Source organism: Dipodomys ordii, unplaced genomic scaffold, assembly GCF_000151885.1.
Source record: "Dipodomys ordii isolate 6190 unplaced genomic scaffold, Dord_2.0 Scaffold3, whole genome shotgun sequence".
In the NCBI taxonomy this organism is placed as follows: Eukaryota; Metazoa; Chordata; class Mammalia; order Rodentia; family Heteromyidae; genus Dipodomys; species Dipodomys ordii.
In genome coordinates, this window is record NW_012267219.1 from 19,166,224 (window position 1) to 19,172,223 (window position 6,000).

At 34.2% G+C, this 6,000-nt stretch overlaps 1 protein-coding gene across 1 annotated transcript in view; it reads left to right on the forward strand.

The window, feature by feature from the left end:
* Nucleotides 1–6,000, forward strand: part of Acss3 (acyl-CoA synthetase short-chain family member 3) — a 137,236-nt gene that overhangs the window by 58,053 nt on the left and 73,183 nt on the right. The window lies entirely within an intron of this gene.

The window sequence follows — 6,000 nt, forward strand, 5'->3', positions numbered from 1 at the left end:
GATAAAAATAATACATAAGAAAATAAAAGAATTGGCAATAGTCTAAAAACAACAAACATGACTATGTAGTATATATATGTATATATATGTTTTGCTGTATAATAAGCTGATACATATTAAGTGTGGACTCCCATAATACAGTTACATTTATGTTTTGAGAGTAATAGAAATGAATTTAAATACCTGCAAAGGAGTAGTGTAGCTTCTCAGATATAAGACTGTCACATAAGTAATCTATCATCAGTCAAGAAATCAGACAAGGAGTATGGATTGTGAAGAATAGTGTTAGATAATGTCAAGGTTCTTTACAATATTATAAATGTGAAATTCAATGACTATCTGAAAGAGAGAAGAAAAAAGGAGAGGGTTTTCTATGTTCATGAGATTCTCCTAATCCTTTGCTCATTTAGAGCCCATTTCTATTCTATCAGTTTTAGCTGGCAATTTTTATGCCTCTTAGTGCTAAAAGATATTAAGGCTGACATTATTCAAGGAATAAACCATCATACACTACTCCCCATCTCTTATACTATGTTTTTGTGCTCTGTAGACTCAATTTGTATTTGAGTGGTTTATACTAATTATGACATGAAATAGTTTTGACACATTTATTTCATATTAGCCTTCACAGATTGCACTTCTAAGATGATTCCTCTTTAAGCAGACAAAATAAATATTAACACTGAATGTTCACAATGAATTGTGATGTTCCTTATATAAACGTGAAAAGCAGAATTTATTGTGACATTTGTAAATATTTATAACTCTTAAGCTGACTTTACAATGGCAATTCATACTGTGTTTGTGCTGTTGTTTCTCAAGTTTATTTAAAATATGAGGCTAACAATGTCAACGAAGCTTGGCTGTTTGTCTTTGTCTCCAAATGGTGTGATGAACAATACTGTCACAAATACTTGTGTGAATGATTACAGGATGCAACACTTTCAAACCATTTCTTGTGCTTTTTCTCTGTTACAACTTGTAAATGTTCTCAAGTTCATCTGCTGACAAAACAAAGCCTTTTGAGACCCTTATCCATTGTAGCTATTGAATCTTAGCTTTCTACTCCAATAAGCTCCTCGAAGAAAAGACTACCCAAATGACATTCTACTCAAGTTTTTATTCTGCTGTTCCCTGTTTACCTCATCATAATGCAGTTTCACTTCAGAGAAGTTGCTGTGGCCAGGGCCTTTTTCAGTCTCATTTTGTTTTCTATCTCAATTTCATTCAGCCATGATTGTTATTGCCTCCTAGGAATTTTATCTTCTCTTCTATGCGCCAGATTATTTGGCTGTTGTTCTTCAGGAAACTTCTTTTCCCTGGTATGACTCCCTTTGTCTCCCATTTACTTTCTGTTATCCAGAAAGATTCTACTTAGATGGTATTGTCTTCTGAAAGTTTTCTCTCAGTTTTGGACTGGATTCAGTGTTCTTCTCCTGTTATCTCATTGTCTCCTAAATAAATACCTATTGCAGAGCTGGCCACACTACTCTGAAATGGTCTATTTACTTCTTGAAGTGATTTGAAGCAGAAAGCACTAGTCTTCTAGCATGTGACACAGTGAGTGCATATTAAACACGAATATTGTGAAACTAAGTTGAACTTCCTCCTCATTCTTCCCCTTCTCTGACAATTTAATATGGTTTTAGGCTCATAGTTTTTCTTCATTCTGGTCCCCAACATTGGAGGTTAATGGGGTCACATAGGTAGCCTCTGTTTCCACAATAGTTTATATTTTCTGGAAATATTCCTGCCGATTGATTTAACTATTAAATCCCTTTTCTATATCCAATCTTCCTTCCTTTGGATTGTCAGCTATTGTTGGACATCTTTCATTGGTGTATATTCATGCCTCAATGATATAAATTAAACTCTATGTTGTCTTGCTATTCTTGGCATAAATTATTCCCAGTCATGTATTATGTAGTTCTGTTAATGCTGCTTTCACCCATTTGTTCATTCAGATTACCTATCTTCAAATAGTCTAACATTATTAGGCTTACATCTCTTATGCTATTGGTAATTACAACCTCTGAAATCTACTTTTTTTGGGGGGGTCCAGTCATGGGCCAGAACTCTGGGCCTGGGCGCTGTCCCTCAGCTCTTCAGCTCAAAGCTAGCGCTCTACCACTTGGGCCACAGCACCACTTCCAGCTTATGTGGTGCTGAGGAATCGAACCCAGGACCTCATGCATGCAAGGCAAGCACTCTACCACTGAGCCACCTTCCCAGCCCTACTTTTTTTTTCTTTTAACCGTGCCTTCTTCTTATGTCTCCTGTCCTATATTCCCTGCTGATATTCAGCTGATATGAAGAAGTATGTTGCTGATGTTAGGTTTGTGTTTCTAATCTGATTTGCTCCTGTGCAAAGTAGTTGGACAGATTGTCATTAGCAAATATAATGTCTGAAATCTCGTAGATGCTTCAGATTATCATTATATAGTCTAGAAATCTTTCTGAAAGATGCCTCTGCCTTTAATATTACTCCTTTTTAAACTCTCTACTCAGTTATCATTTCTTTCCACATCAACATCCTTGAATTAATGCTTGATAGACCAACAAAATAAAAACAGGAAAAATGTAGCAAAATCCTCATTTACTCCAAAGACATAATCAATATTTACATACCATGCCTTTTACATTCTTTTAAAGTGCTTCTAGCATATATAAAAAAGATAAAGTTATGAGAGCCACAAAAGGAAGAACTTGAGCTAATTTGTATGTAAGTTTATCTGATTTGGGGATAGGAAGGGAATAATGGGGCAGAAATAATGGGGCACAGAGTGAACCAATGCAACAGTGATACTCACTAGACACTATGTTGGAAATGAATTTTACAACTTAGAAAGGGGATAGTTGAGGTGGAAATTGAGAGAAAATGAGGAAGGAGTAACATTGTTCAAAAGAAATGTACTCAGCTGGGCACCAGTGGCTTATGCCTGTAATCCAACCAACTCAGGAGGCTGAGATCTGAGGATCGCTATTCAAAGCCAGCCTGGGCAGGAAAGTCCATAAGACTCATCTCCAATCAACCACTAGAAAACTGGAAGTGGTGCTGTGGTTCAAGTGGTAGAGCGGTCGCCTTGAGCTGAAGAGTATAACGACAGTGCCCAAGCCCAGAGTTCAAGCCCCACGACCAACAACAAAAAAAAGAAAAAAGAAATGTACTCATTTCCTTACTTATGAAACTGTAACCCCTCTGTACATCACCTGTACAACAAAAATTAAATTAGAATTATACAGAATCTCATCTGTGAATATATTTAAAATAGAAATTAGGGACAAAGAGGCAAAAGGAAAATCAAGCAACTGAAAATGAATTAATACATTTCTAAATAATTTATAAGTCAAGTAAAAGCTGAAGGAAATTTATATATATGCATATATATAGTGTGTGTATATGTGTATGAAAGTAAAAGAAAATATATCATAACAAAACCTGCAGGATACAAAGTAGTGTGAAAAAGAAAAGAACTAAATGGGTGCATTAAAAAATGGGGAACTATCAAGAACCCAGTAAGAGAAGAACAATGTAAAGTACAAACAAGGGACTAATAAAGATACACATAGAATTTAATGAAACTGAAAACAGAGAAGCAACAGAGAAAACCAATAAATCACAGAGTTGATTCTCAGTAGTCAAACTGACAAATCTCTGCAAAAGTCTTACAAAGAAAAAAGCCACAAATTGCCAATATCACAAATTAAGCTATCACAAATGACTCTAAAGGCATAAAAGGGATAATAAGGAGATACCAAGACCAACCCAGCAACAGAAAAGTTGATAGCTTAGATAAATGGGGCCATTCCCTCCAGAAACACACATTAGTACAAGTCACCAAATAGGAAATCTACCACTTGAATAGCATTATCATTAAGAAAATCAAGTTTCTTAGAGTTCAATTCGATAAACGTAATTTCATATGATCATATACCCTTAGCTATTGAGCTTTTGTAATTGTCTCCTAAGAATATCCTTCTTTAGTCTCTCTGAGTGAATGTCTAGAGTCCTGTAAATTTATCATTTCCAAGTGTATTTGTTTTTATCATCCAGTTGTTTGCTTGTAGATTTATATGCACTTTCTAGTTACAACAAATGAGGGAAAACACACATCCTATGTTTCCTTGGGTCTGGCTTACTTCACTTAATATAATTATTTCCAAGTCTTAGCATTTTCTTATTAATAGTACAACATCATTCTTTCTGATGGAAGCATAGCATTCCATTGTGTATATATACCACCTTTTCTTGATCCATTCATCTGCTGAGAAGCATCTGAACTGAGTCCATGTCTTGGCTATGGTAAATAATGCTGCAGTGAAAATGGATGTGTAGGTAGCTTTAGTATGACCTTATTTGTGGTCTATTAGATAAATTCTTGTTTGTTTTCCTCTGTTGCTGTTTTTGATTTCTGTACCTGTTGTATTGTATGTAAGTTTATCTCATTTGAGGAGTGTCAGGGGGAGGACAGAAGTAGTGGGAGAAGGAATAAACTAAGCAGTGATACTAGACACTATGTTGAAAATGAACTATACAACCTGTTGGCGGGGACTGGGAGGGAAAAACTGGCAGAAAGAGAGGGAAGAGGTGACATTGTTCAGAAGGAAACATATTCATTACTTGGCTTATGTAACTGTAACCCTCTGTACATTACCTTTACGATAATAATTAATTATACTGACCTAGCAGGGAAGCAGATAATGATATTAAAATATTATTGATTAAAAATTTTCCTGAATATGTACAAAAATCCTTGACAAGATATAAATAGATAGAATTCATCAGTATATAAAAATAATAATATGCCATGACCAAGTGTAATTTATTCCAAGATGTAAGGATAGGTCAATATTTAAAAATTAATTAAATTTATTCTATTGATCAAATATATTGAGGTTAAAGATCATACAGTCCTATCAATAGAGAAGTCATTAAAAAACTCAACAGCTTTTCTTAATTAAGAAATGAGAAATAAAAAGGGACTTCTTCAACCTAACAAACAATATGTAGAAAAATACATCATATTTAGTGTAAAGATTGAAAGATTTTCTGTAGTATTTGGGGAAAAAGGTACAGATCTCCATTTTTAGCCTTCATCTTGACTTTGACTTGACTGGCTGAAGTTCTAGCTAGCTATTTAAATAAAGAAAAACAAGGAAATAAAATACATGCAGATCAGAAATGGATAAGACTTCTTTCTATTTACAATGGCCTGATTATCTATGTAGAAAATGATGGGATACATGAAAATTCTCATAATATTAAGTCAGTTCAACTTGCCTCTGAATACCATAGAAACATATGAATATCTATTTTACCGCTATACACTAGCAATCAATGCATGTGGCTGAAAAGGGCAACATGAGAGATCCCTGTGGATTTGGAACTGTTTTGTAACTTGACTGCATCATTATTCTGTGTGATATACAGTATTGCCATTTTTACAAGACATTATTACTAGGGAAAACTTGGTAAAGGGTATGTTTTATATTTCTGTGGTATTCCTTACAATTGCTTTGATTGTACAATTTTATAAAATTCACAAAAGATAGAAATATGAAAGTCTTCAAGGAATATCTTTCTATTAATGAACATACTTGAAATTCATTTGTATAATAACAAATGATCTATTGTCCCCTGACCTTTCTACACTGATAATCTTCTGTTTCCTGGCCCTCATTTTTTTTCCCACCCAACACCATACTGGCATTTACCTACAAGGAATTCTGCTAGTGATTACATGACTTCCCCTTTACATTCATCGTTAATATGTTCATATAGCACAGTAGTTATTTTCTTAAGGATTAACTCTTAAATATTATGTACTGAAGTTTAGACATCATTACTTCTGTGATATTTTTACTTTGGATTTTCTAAGCAGACTAAAATGTTGTTTGTACTTTGTCTCAGACATTTATTAGTTATTACAAATAAGGGAAACCATGGGACCTATATTTCTTTGGGCCTGACTTACTTCATTTAATATAATTTTTTCCAAG